Raw genomic sequence first — 14,247 nt, 5'->3', positions numbered from 1 at the left:
GGTAAGTTTGCAACATGGACCAACCCTTCTACTCTTCAGTCATGAGTTGGTGTAAACTGTACTTTGTGGGAGAAGTTGGCATGGGTCTCCTTCAACTCAGGTGGGGAAGGGTGTGGTCCTGATGGGCAACTATGTTTCCACTGCAATTTGATGTCACATAAAGGAAAGTCAAAGAGAAATAAACAGTGTCATTAAATTAGACCTATGAGCATAAAACAAATACCTGCCTCACTTCTGCTTATCTGTTAAACCAGACCTTCTAGAGATTGCTGTGAACATCATCTTGTCTTAGAATTGTATTGACTATGTGATTCACACCAGGGAGGACTTCACAACCAGGTCGCATGAGGGACTGGGAAGGGCCAATAAGCAGTTGTTCCAAAATGGCAGAAGCATGTGTCAAGACAGAGGTAGAGACAGAGGCAAGGGAATTTCAGGTCTCTCTAGCTCTTTGGCATCATGTTTAAGCGAACTGGAAATGTTTCTCCTGGATTCACTTGTCTTGTTTTCCCCTTGATCTGCAAAGAAGATTGTGAACCCAAAACATCTAAAGTCAAGCACTCTGAACTTAATGATGGTTAAGAAAGGGAAGGGTTAGAAATGTGAATCCTAAAATGGAGTGGTTTGAAGTCATCCTCCTTTCTCATGGTGCAACTTTAAAGCTCAGTAAAGACTCTTTACCCAAGGGAGCTCAACTCTCAGGAAATTCAAAACCATATATTCTTGAGGGAGAGGAAAGTACACACTGTGATACAGGTCACTCTCTCTTGGGTACCAAGTAGTCTCAGTCCAAAGAGAACATTTACCTACAAGGTGCGTCTGGCAGCTTTGTTACTTGCAGTTAGACATCATAAGAGACATCAGAAACACTGGATTCATTATGGTCAGGGCTCTGACCAAGGCCATGGTGCCCCATCCACATGGTTTCCGCTGTTAGCACAGCTGAAGATCCCAGAAAACAACTCTCCCTGGACTTGGCATGGTGGGGAAACCTGACACTTTGAGCTCAAGCAGTGGAAGTCGTTCTGTTTTTCACAGAATGGTTATCCCAGCCAGCCTGTTTCTATCTTAGAATGCTGTAGTTCTAGTTCATTACACAATCATTAATGAGAACTGTAAGGTAGATGTATATGTGTGTGTGTGTGTGTACCCATACGTGCTACAGACTGGCTTAGTCTGAGGCCTTCTATCCTCCACCCATGAGAACAAGAACACAGGACCTTTGGCTGGCAGTTCCCATTTGATAAAAGGTGAGAATCATTTTCAACTAGGTCAAAGCAATTTTTAGGAAGTTGTTAGAGATCATCCATACTGTCTCAGTGTCTCTTGTCTGTGGGTCTCCCTAGACGAAAGATCAAGACCAATAGCAAGATTAGGTTCCCTGGGGTCAACATGAAGTGTCCTTGGCTTTCCGAATCTGTCCAATATAGTTACAAAATGAAATATGATGTAGATATCAGATTTTGTACTAAGGTAACTCTAAGATTTCTATTGAGTTTCTGTTTTTTTTTAAACAATGTTGAAATTCCTTATGCAATTCTTGATGACTATGTATTGTATGATTTAATATTTACCTAAAAGATTTAATCTAAGTATGAGCTGGAAAAAGTTTGGCAAATGAATATGGAAAATGTAAATAAATCTTCACTTGAAAATAAGAGAAACATTGATCTTTTCACTAGGACAGGTTGATTTCTTTTGTTGTTCAGGGAAATCTTTCATGAAGTCAAATCATAATTTTATTTGGTTGTAAATGATGACACAACAAACTATAAGCTGTAAATCTAAGGTGTTAGAAGGGAAGTCTGAAATGCTTAGTGCTCCAAACTACAAAATTAAACTTGCAGAAGAATTTGTGATATGTTTCTCTTGCACAAAATTCCCAGCATGCTACATTTTATTTTTTACTTTTTGGTTATAATTTTATTTCTGTCACATTTTCTCTAAGTTTTTCATTATCATTTAGCAACATAGTTTGCTCTAGTGCACATTTCTATAGTTTAGCAAACACAAATTTATTTAAATTTCAGGAAATGTAGAAGTCACTGCTGTCTAAATTAGTTTCTCATTGATGAGACACAAGACTGGGTACTGGATTTTTAAAAGAAGAAGAGCTTATTTTGGCTTACGGTTTGCAGAGCTTTCAGTCTATAGCAGTCTAGCTCCAAAGCAGGGTGGCGTGGCAAAGGGGCATCACCAGGAAAGCTGCTCATGGCATGGCAGGCAGGAAGTGTAGAGAGATCATGGGAGGAGGGAGGAAGATACAGCCTTCAGGGCTATGTCTGTGGTGACCACCGCCTCTGACCAGTCTTCACGTCCCAATAACACATTTAACTATAAACCTACTCAGGAATTAATTCCCAGTGATTCACTCGCCTTCCCAAAGCCCAGCCTATGAACACATGAGGCTTTGAGGGGAACACTGAGTATAAATACTAATTTTTTATCACCTGAAAAACTTATGATTATAATATTTTCCTTCTCCAGAATTATCCAACAACTACTAACCTATATTCTTCCTTTCTTTTTTAGATTTAAAAAACAAAGCAACACTAATGACTTCTAGAAATTCTATTAAACTACTTGAAAGAAAGGGCTTAGGCTAGCAATTTCAGTAGCACATGCTTTTAAAAGGATTAAGTCAGTTCAGCAATCTTCTGCCAACCTTCAGTGGTTCAGCATCCACTGATTCATGGTGTCTGGAAAGTGATTTTGGAGACTATTACTCAATTCTTCCTAAGACAATGGCACACAGTAACATTCTAGGTGTGTAGCAGAGAAGTGAATTCACTACATACAATGACTGCTAGGAGATATCGTGACATATTTCTCTTACAGAGACAGTTGCAAGAGCTTAATAAGCTACTCCACAGGGATGAATCCTAAAAGGGGCTACAAATATTTTATGTATAAGCAGTCCATCAAATAACTAAAATGCAAGAGAAGCCCACATGTCCTAGAAAGGGTATAGTATTAATGAAAGAAAATGCATGTATCAAGTCTTAAAAATAGTACCTGAGATGATAAAGTGCTCATTATATAATCAGCATAAGGTGAAGGATTCAGGTAGTGCAATGGTGGCAAAGCAGATGTATTGCTTGTGTCTCTGCAGTGTTACTGAGTGGTGATCTTATCATGGAGGATGTGTAAGCATATATTACTTAAGTCATTTAAAAAATATCAGGTCTAAAACAACACATAGCCTGGCATGCTTAAGCACTTAGGGTTGTATATGATGGTCAGTTTGTATAGCTTCACCCTCCTCTTTTCAATCCAGTACTGAGTGAGGTGTGGGGTAAAGATATTTGCTGATGTGATTAAAGTCCTTGATACACTGATAGTAAGTAAGAAGGGTTTGTTATTTTTTTCCTTAGATAGGGTGGTGTGTCCTAGACTTATGCTGAGGCTTTGCTGAGGAAAGAACACTGCCTGGGGATGGTGGTCTTGCTCTGAGTTTCACATCTACCCTTTTTGTCAGGTTAAGCTATAGAATTCACACGTACCTTGCCAGCCCCAAAGCCACGGTAAACCAATTTCTTACAATACATCTCTTCAATCATCCCGTTATCTGGCTGAATCTCAACTGATTTCAGAGGCCAGGAAGTATGCTAAGCCTTTGACATGTTGTCACTCATGTGTAAATATTGTTATCCTGTGTAGTGTTTTGGGTTCCCCATAAGCTGATCAAGAGGCAAAGACTTTAGTCAGAAGGTGATCCCAGGAAGTACGGGCAGGAGAACAGGAAGTAACACAGGCAGCAAGAAGTGATGGGCTACTAGCAAGTTACGTACTCACCCTCAGTACTAGAGAATATATGGTATTTAGAGAACAACAGGAACCATGGAAATGGCTCCAGAGTGTTCTCAACCTGGGGTCAGGATAGATGGATATTTATCAAAGAAATCTCCAGCTAGTTTCAGATGAGGGGGCTGAAAATTTGCTCTGTTCTTAGATTCCAACAGTGCTCCTTGCCTAGGAAAAAAACAAAAGGGATTACAATTATTGCTTTTATTAAGTTTGCACTAAAAGAGAAGGCTGAGTACAGTAGGACATGGCAACAGGATCCTTGAAGGTATTCGATGAATTTTGTTTTTTCCATTTTTATAGATGAGGAAACTGAAACTAGGTAATTAATTAGTTCAAAGTCAGGTACCTAGTCAGATTCAACACAGATCTATCTCTAAACTCACTTGGATATTTACTACAGAATATGTAACTAGTAATCATCGTAATAGTCATGCAATCAGTGCCAGTATTATTTATACCAGCAGAAAGTGCATTGGTAGCCATCAGCCCCTCTCTTGGGTCACACACATTTTTAAAAGTGTTGGCAGTACCTGCTTCCCATGCAGAAGTCACTCTGGTTTCTGTTCTTTGAGGTTGCCCTTCCCTCCTCATTCCTTCAGGCCATGCCTTTAGCACTTCAGCTGAGAAGGAGAAGGCTGTATTTGCAAGCACTGGTGTCCTGGCATCGTTCACAAGGAAGATTGCACATATTTTAAATTTATCTTGGCTGTTTACCTGCTCAGGAATTTTATTTTGGGAATATTTTCCCCTTAACCTTCAGCTCATCTACATCATCTTGATGATGTCAAGAGCAAATCTGTCCTGTGGTGACACATTGTTGCTCCTTTCTGCATGCTGGAAAAAACTCCACAGATAAGGCAAAGTTGAGGAGACAGGAAATCACATCTATTCAATACTTTGTGTTGTTTATCAGATTATGCACCTTGGGGAGAAATGGGCTGAACTGGGACTCAAAATTATGGCAATTATTTTAAAAATAGAAATTCTTTTCATCTACTTTATGTTGTGCCTGGCCCAAAGATTACAAATTATGCCAGAGACAGAAAATGGTGACAGAGAGGTGAGAAGGCTGGATTCTAGTTATTGCCAAAAGGATAATTTAGGGGAGACGCAGTGTGTTTTCTTATTAGCAAGTCACAAGAACATCTTCCAAGGGAGAGGGAAAAACTATCCTGATGTGGGAAGAAAGGTAACTGAGGGAGGCATCACAGCAGACAGTCATATGTACCTGCCTTGGCAGAGTGGCTGTCAGAATCTGTGTTGGTTCTGGCTCATTAGATTATAGTTCAACACAGCATCAACCAAGTGATGCTTCCTCTATGAAGCTTTCCCTGACCTCTAATACAGTTAGTCTTGCTTTAGTGTGTCCTTCCAGAATATTCTCTCCTCTCTGGTAGCATGGTATCTTGAAGCGAGTGTCTTTTTAACTGAGATACATTGCTTGAGCCAAACTTTAGGCTCTATCTCTTTCTAAATGAGACCGTGACAATTGATTTAAGCAATTCATGTTCAAAGTTTTTCATATAAAAAGCTGATAGTAACTAGAGCTGCTTCAAGAGGATGCTCTGCTCTTAACTCATATGTGGGTCTCAGATTTATGCTTGGCATGGTCGTATAAACCTTTGATTTCCAATCTCCTCTGAGATTGTTCCTCAGATGAAAACAGATTGTCTACTAGAGGCACGGATCAAACACCCCTTTCAACACAGCCCTCGAATGGTGTCATGTAGTCCAAAGTGTTAAAAATGTGGAACCTAAGAAATTTAGTCTAGACTGCAACCTTTGTGTGTGTTAAGGGTGTCTTTAAAACATACATGTAAAACAAAGAGAAATATAAACATTTATTGTACAAATATATGTATTAATAAATTTGTATCAATGTATATGGAAATACACATGATATTTACTGCCAGCACTTCAGTAACATCTACTGAAATAATTGTAAGGAACTCATTTGTCATCCTCACAGCAGCTGATTAAAGCAACAAGCCAAAATGGAGGTGACAATCACAACTTTAATCATTGTGTTGGAATAAAAAGTCTGAATTAGAGAAAATGCTGCCTCCTCTGTCCTATTTTCCCCCATTACATAGTACAGACACAGCAGGTGTCTCATTGCTGTGGAAACCCCAAAGTTATCCTTAAAGGTTTTATAAGCCAGAGGAAAAGGTGACAGACATAAGAGTAGAAAGAGACAGAAGAGTAAGTGTTGTTTAAGATTTCTGTCCATCTATAGAGAGAGGCTTAGGAAGTTGTGCTGGAAGAGAAGCTGGGTCTAAGTTCGCAGGTAAAGAGACCGAAGAATAATGGTGGAGAAGGAGGACAGACAGGAAAAGAGCAGGCACAGCCCCCAGGATTCCAGCCTACACCTTCCTGCCGGGCTGTGATGCTCTGATTGTGATGCAGGTCTGGAAGAGGGTGGGCAGCTCTCCTCTATGGCACATTCACAGACCCTTTACATTGGGCTGTGCACCCAATGTACAGCACCAGGCTTTTGACCAGCTGCTTGAGTCCTTGTGAAACAATTCACTAATGCAAAGAATCACTTGTTTTAATAGAGAATAAATCTAGCCAAATTGTGTGTGAACAGGTGTGTGCAGGAAATAAGTTTCCTTTTATTCAACGCAAAGTAAGAACCACTACTTGTATGTTTGGTAGCTATTTTGGACAATAAATGGGTGAAGTGAGCACTCTATATTTCCATTATTAGTACAAATTTTCAACCAAATGTATTTTCTTACCTGACAAAGATAGTATGGGAAGAAGTTGATTGTAACAAACTGGCCACACATTCATCTCTAGAGGAAACTGGTGTTTATAACCAAACTCAAGCTGTTTTAATGTGAGTAAAGTAAAATAAAGTTAATGTTAAGAAAATTAAACTTAAATATTCTTTTGTGAGAAACGATGGAGAGTAGAAATTCAGAGTGAGGCTCTAGAAGTAGACTGGCTATGTGTGCCTCTGATAATATTGGCTCTGCCATTCATAAATTGTGCCTTGAAAAAATTATTTGGCTTCTTTGTATGTATATATTTTCATCTGTAAAATGAAGATAAAAATAACAGTGTTGCTTGTGAAGATTTATTGTGTTAATCTGTATAAAATAACTCACATGTTACTATTCACACTGTTCTGGGTGACTCACGTGTCACCCAGATACTATTCCAAAATGGATAGCAGGAATGTCAAAGAACAAGTCTTCTGGTAGGATATCGATGTTCACATGAGAGATAACAAAATTCCAGAGGCTGGGAAGTTTATCAAGAGAAGTTTATTTACCTCTCCACTCTGGGGGCCCAAGGGCCTGAAGTAAGTATCTGCTCAGCCCTTGGAGGGCTTTTGGCTTCATCACAATATGGCAGATGGCAAAATGGCAGGCATATAGGTGATCAGGAAGGATTTCAGGGTGAGGTGGTGAAGCACAGTCATTCAGGGGTCATCCCTGCTGACTTTAAAGCAGCCTTTCTTAGGGGGAATTAACCATGAAGCCATGCCAATGAATCTCATCAGAAGGCAGCATCCAGATGACCAGTCACCTTGCTCTCCAGCTTACCTAATAAAGGTTCTACCATCTCTCAACACAGACACCACATCAACCTTTCAGCACCTGAGTCTTTGGGGGAGAAGCCATATTCCAAAACACGTGAGTCTGGTAAAGGTTGGCAAGATAGACTCACCAGGTAGAGAAAATAAAGTCTGTGCTTAAACATGGGATGTCAAAGTGCAACCCAAGGTGAAATGCAGAAATCAAGGAGCCCGAGATTGAAAGAAATTATGAGGCTTATATGTAAGGGGTGGTGTTAGGCTCATATCCTGTATTTTCCAACTGTTTTTGAAGGTTTGCTATAGGGAGTCAAGAGGATCTGAATTTTTTTGCCTTTTTCTCACCTGAAGCTGATGCTCCTGGCTCTACTACTGTACGGCTTTAGAGTCACATTTGGAATAAACTACAGTTCCTCATATATTATTCTCAGCTTCTCTCCACTGACAAGACTCTAATTCACACTTCTAGTCACATCTACCACAAGCTGCGAAAAGCCGCCTTTTCCAGTGCTGTTTCTAGGCTGATGCACTGAGACCAGAGCATGTGGTTTTGAGACAGGGAAAAAAAAAATCAAATCTTCTAAATTTTCTCTGCACCAAGAAATAACATTGATTTTTTTATATGTGGTTGAAAGTATGATTATATATTTTTTGAACTTCTGAATTTAAAATGGCTTTTAAAGTAAATTTCCTGGCACCATAATTTTTAAATCTATTGATCTTGAATTTCTTTCTCTTTCATCTTCATGTATGTTTTCTTTATGTCAAGCTTATGCTTAGTTTTAGACTGATAAAAAATGTAAGCGCAGTTAAGATCTTCACTAGTAACTTCGAAAAGTAGTAAAACACTGTCTTTGAACTAAATAGCTTGTGGGTGACATCTGAATAGATGGAATTGTCAAGAGAAACAAGTTCTCTGGATCACATTCTCTCACAGCTAGTTCCCCTTTTCCTTTTGCAGCAAACCATTGAAAGTGTCCATCTTAACTTCCTGAATCAGATGCCCCCACTCCCTCTTATGGACCCTTTTACTCATCATTCCATTCCACCTGGCGACTTCCTTGTTGGGTTTGAGCCAGTGACCCTCAGTTCTCAGCAGACACCTTCTTGACTACTCAGCAGCATTCGACACAATGTCCCCTCTTCTTCAGATCTTTTCTGCACTTGGCTCCCAACCCACCCCTCAGCTGGTTTTACCTCTACTTCCAGTGGCTTCTGCTTGCCTCCTTTACTATCCACACGTATTCCAGGATTGTCTTAACCAACTTAATGGTTTTCTTCCTTCCTTACATTTTCTTTTGTCTATATTTTCCATGCACAATGTGAGCAAGACATACAATATTTTGATATACATGTATGTAGTAAAATTGTTTTTACCCACAAGCAAATTAACATATCTATCATCTTAAATAGTGATAGGGTTTCAGAGGAGAGAACAACTACCATATACTCCATTAAAATATTTCCAGTACATAAAAATTTTATTAAACATTGTCCTCATATTGTTCATTAGATATCTAGACTTACTCATTTTATACAACTATGACTTTATATGCTTTGACCTGCATTTCATCTGCCTACCTCCTCATCGCTGGTAACCACCATTGTACTCTTTATTTCTATCCATTTGACATTAGGATCCTCATGTAAGTGAAATCTTGTGAAAATTTTTCTTCTGTATTGAATTTCACCTGGCATTGATGTCTCTGAGGTTTGCACATATCAGTTATTCATTTATTTTCTCTTCACCATGCTTATTTTGAGCATATCATTTAATGCTACGTAATGTGTGCATGTATTATTTTAAGTTCTTAGTAGTGTATCTTTACAGTGTTTTCAGTATACAGTTGTCTTAGAGAGTGCATACATGGACATAAAACAACGTACATCATTTTGTAATCCCCCTCCTTCCCTCCCTTCTTCAATTTTCCTTTCCCATTTTCATTCCTGTTGATGTTATTGATCTTACGGTATATAATGCTCACATGCATTCAGCAAATTGCATTCCTATACATGACATTCTTGATTCTACCTATATCCCTTTCTACTTCTCCTCTCCCCCTGCCCTTAGTCTCTTGGACCCCTTACCACTTTCAAGAAATCCATCCCTTTGTCTCTTTTTATCCATTTTTTTGTTATTCCTTCATTTGTACTTTGCATTACTCATTTGAGGAATATTACATGGTATTTCAGCTTATGTGACTGTTTTATTCTCTTCACATTATATTTTCCATGTGGAGCCATTTTCCAAATGTCTCAAATGTGTCTTACTTTATAGCTGAGTAGTAGTCCATTATGTATAAATGTCACATTTTCTTTATGCAATCATCTACTTATGATTCTACAGGCTGCTTCCAAGATTTGGTTATTATTAGTAGAGTTGCTATAAACATTGCTATGCATGTATCTGTTGTAATATGTTTAAGCTCTTTGCGGGGAGATTTCTAAAAGGGAGGTAACTAAAGTAAAATGGAATGTCTAATTTAAATACTTTGAGGAATCTCCATCCTGATTTTCACGATGGTTGTATTATTTTACATTGCCTGCATCAGTGTAGGAGGGTCCCTTCTCCCCCACAGCCTCTGTAGAGTTTGTTACTGTTTGATTTCTTGATCATTATCATTCTCTCTGGGGTTATACAGACTCCTAACAGTGTTTTAATTTATGTTCCTCTACTTTCCAGAAATACTGATCATTTGTACTTCTTCTTCTGTAAGGGTTCTGTTCTTTTCTCTTGTTCATTTCATTGTAGGTGCTCTAAACTTTTGAGTTTTTATGTAGTATAGATATTAGTCCTTTGTCTGAGGAAAGGATGCACAATTTTTTTTTCATATTTTGTAGACCGCCTCTTCATTCTATTAATTGATTTTTTGCTGTACAGACATTATTAATTTTATATAATCCATTTGTTAATTTTTTGTGTAATTTCAGTCATGCACCCCAATTAAAATATCAATGACATACTTTCCAAATCTATAGAAAACAATCCTAAAATTCATATGGAACCAAAAAGACTCAGACTATCAAAAGCAATTTTGGACAACACAAGATAAGGAGAAGATATCACAATACCTGATTTCAAATGGCACTACAATGCTACAGTGATAAAATGGCATGATATTGGAAGAAAAACAGATAGGCGATTCAAAGAATACAGGCAAGAATTGAGGATTAAGAACAGAGGTAAATATTAGAGGATACAGAACATCTCCAGATACGTTCTTCTATTTGATCTTTCGGACAGAGGCCAACAGCACATGTTAGAGGAAAGAAAGCCTTTTTAACAAGTAGTGCTGGGAAATTGGAAAACTGTTGGCAGAAAATTGAAACTGGATCCATACCTCTCACCATGTGAAAAATGAACCATTTCATCATGTAAAAAATTAAAATCAGAATGGGTTCCATTCTGTATGATAGTATCAAGTTTGATGGTATAGGCAACTACTTTGAAGGCAATAAGATTCACTAAGATGCCCATTCTGGTTTGACTATTGTCTCCTTTGGAAGTCCTGTAATGTTTACAATGCTTAAGTTTTATTGGTCTCCTTCTCTACTGTTTTGTTCAACTTTATAATATATAATGAGATAGATAATTCTTTTTAAGGAAACAAGAGACATTGTTGATAACCATTGTTGATAACCTTGTACTCTGTTTTACATCATGTGCTATGTCTATCCTTGGTTTTGACTGACAGCTCTGTTTTGCCATATTTGACTTTATTCTATCCCCCCCCCCAAAAGTAATAAGAACTAAGGAGTAATAAAACCCAAAATGTGTAAATTTTGTTGTAAAAAAGAGAGGGAAAAAAGAGCTCTAAAGGATACAACAGCAAGTGTGTTTAGGGGTGTTAAATAGCTGACCATATTAATGTTTTTGGTTGGATCATTGAACACAACTGTTTGAATGTCCACTTTGTATGCTTTGATACTGTGATTTGAGCAACTATCTCTAAGACGATAATATGTAATCTATTAACTGGTGATTTCTTACTTTTTTTTTTTTTTTTTTAGTTCTGTATTACTTGTACCTTTACACCACTTTGTTTTGTTTTGTGTTTTTCTCTTTTTCCTTTTAAATAAAATTAAAAAAAAATTAAAATCAAAATGGATCAAAATTTAAATTGGAATAGAAATAGTAAATGTACTGGAAGATAAAATAGGTGAAACACTTGAACTGTTGTGTATTTAAGTAAGAAAAAAAAAATGTGGCCCTGGGGTGAACATAGGGCCTTCACACTGTGATATCATCAGAGTCCATATTTATATTTTATTCTGAGACAAGACCTCACTAAGTTGTTTACGCTAATCTTAAACTTGTCATCCTCCTGTGTTAGGCTCCGAGTGCTGGGATGACAGTTGTGTCCGTTCATACTACACGACAGAGTTTCTTTGTCTATTCCTTTGCCCATGGACACTTACGTTACTTCCATTGTGCTGCAATGGATGTAGAAGTGCTAATTTGTCTTCAAGTTGCTTTATTTCACCTCCTTTGGATATATGCCCAGCAGAGATATTGCAGACCACAAGATAATTCCATTTTATAATCTTCAAATGCTGCCTGTACCCCAATGGTAATTAAATATTTAAGATTAGCCTAGAATTCTAGACTTGCACGTTGGACTGTCAACTTGAAATGTATGCGCGGGCATCCATTCAAACACAGAATTCCCACTTGACCCTTGACCTTTCTGCCAATGCAGCCTTTGCCTGTTAGTTTACTAAATGGCTGCTAACATCGTCCTGCTATTCATGCCAGCAACTCTGGAATCCTTTGGATTCTTTACCGTTTTGTACCGCATTCAGACCATCAGAAAATACTCTGGGTTGTACCTTCAGAAAGTATATTTAGAATTGGAGCCTGCTTTCTTCTACTGTTTCATGAATCTGGGCCACTGTTTCCTTTCCTCCTGCTTGAGCTGCTGCGACTGTCTCCTAACTGGTTTCCATGACTACATTTTTGTCCCTTAGATTGGTTTCCACCCTGCACTGGCAGGAGGATGCTTGTGGTTCTTTGTCTTACACTACATAAAAGCCAACGCCTTCCTAGTATCTAAGACTTCATGTGATGCGACTTTCTCTGTGCCTGTCTACTTTATTTTCAGTCTCTTCTCAGTGAATGTATTACAGACTTATTGATATTCCTCTAACTTTTTGGGTAGGTTTCTGTGCTAGGATTTCCCTTCAGCTCTTTCCACTGCTCTTTGCACAGGAATCCACATTACTAAATTCCCCCTTCCTACAAGATTTGCTCAAATATCACCTTCTCCATCTACCTGGTCCTCTTACTGAGTATTGCATTTCCAAGTTGTCATCGCACCTTATCTTCTGTTCTCAGGACCATTGTGACTGGCTGTGGGGTTGTTATTAATGTTCAAGACTCACAGGCAAGTGATTCCCTACACAATCATTCTGCAAGGAAGTGTTTCCCATTTTTAAATATATTTGGGCCACAGAATGGCAAATTCTTACATTTATCCCTTACTAAAGTAGGGGGAGAGCACTGTGCCTACGAAGTGCTATTTAAATGACTCATAATAATGCTACTTGCAGTTGAGTGTCCTTGGAAGTGCATTTACTCTTCCCTGTATCTCTTTCCAAATACTCTTTCCCTTGTGAAAAATAATGCATGACCCGCTCAACAAAGAACAAGTTATACAGCCTGCTGGATGACAAGACAGATGATGGCCTTTAGGGGATGGCAGGGCTGCCCCACAGTATGATAGGGTGGCTTCTAATTTTGATGTCTTTTTTCTACTACAATCCATCCCTGTGGAAGTTCTTGACAATTTTCCACAAATCAAAATGCTTCTAAGCGATATTTTCAATGGAAAGCCATATGAATTCATTGCTGCATTTGCTATTTTTTTATGCAAAGAGGAAATAATGCACCGTTGGGGATTTCACAGTCAAAGTGTGTTATCTGTATAGACATGTGGAATATACATATGAGGGGTGTTTCCACACTGAATAATTACATACATTTCTCCATATAGATTTTTGATCTTTGGGCACTGGGAGGGTCTTTTAAAACTAGTTTCTCAAATTTCATTTTTAGAAGGATGAGAAAACATGAAAGTCAGAGCAGTTAAATAACTTGTCTAAGGTCCCATAATGAGTTAGTTCATTTTTGTTGAGAAATCATTAACTGTGTCAAACCTCTAGTTGGTGTCTATGCCTAAAGCCTTGAAAAAAATTATTTAAATACTAAGTTGGTGGCAGAAACTGGTTTGTGTTTGGATATGGTACAATTATGGAGGAGCGAATACAGCCTTCTGTGCTTAGTAACCATTAATTACTGGCATTCTGTTAGGTGGGCTCTTTCTGCTGTAGCCCAAGATGGTTCTTTCCAACATTCTCATTATAAAATGTTAACTGTGGTTCTGAGATTGTATATTTACAATATGTAATGCTTTGGCTCTGTGGGTTCTTCTTCCTGATTAAAGGGCCCATTGCTGCCAATTCACAGGGAAGGCGGCTGCTGCTGAGGGCTTGATAATCATTTTTTCTATGCATCAAGGAAGGCACAAGAAACTTCAAACCGTAATTATTTCTATAAACATAGACAAGCCATAAATTGTGACTGATACAAATTAAACTGTGTTCCTCGGTAATTATATTTTAGAGATTGTGCACCACATACCCAAACAAAATTTTAAACTCAGTAAACTGTAATTGCATGTTTAGGGCCTCTCACTCTGTATGTTTGGCTTTGCTTGAGTTATTCTAAGAAAACTTCTTTCCTAAGCACATCACGGGTAGGTTCATTAGGCCACTGGCACGATTTGCACTGTGTCATTGTTAGTATTCTCTTCACGACCCTCATGGTTTTCCAGAGGAGGAAGCAGGACTGTAAGTCATCATGACAAGGATAACAAAGTCTTCCCAGTGTTCCTCCA

This window comes from Cavia porcellus, unplaced genomic scaffold (genome assembly GCF_034190915.1).
Source record: "Cavia porcellus strain 051 isolate PalLab524CR breed Dunkin Hartley unplaced genomic scaffold, mCavPor4.1 scaffold_18, whole genome shotgun sequence".
Taxonomy (NCBI): Eukaryota; Metazoa; Chordata; class Mammalia; order Rodentia; family Caviidae; genus Cavia; species Cavia porcellus.
The sequence above is the reverse complement of the archived record's forward strand: the minus strand, read 5'-3'. Positions refer to the sequence as shown.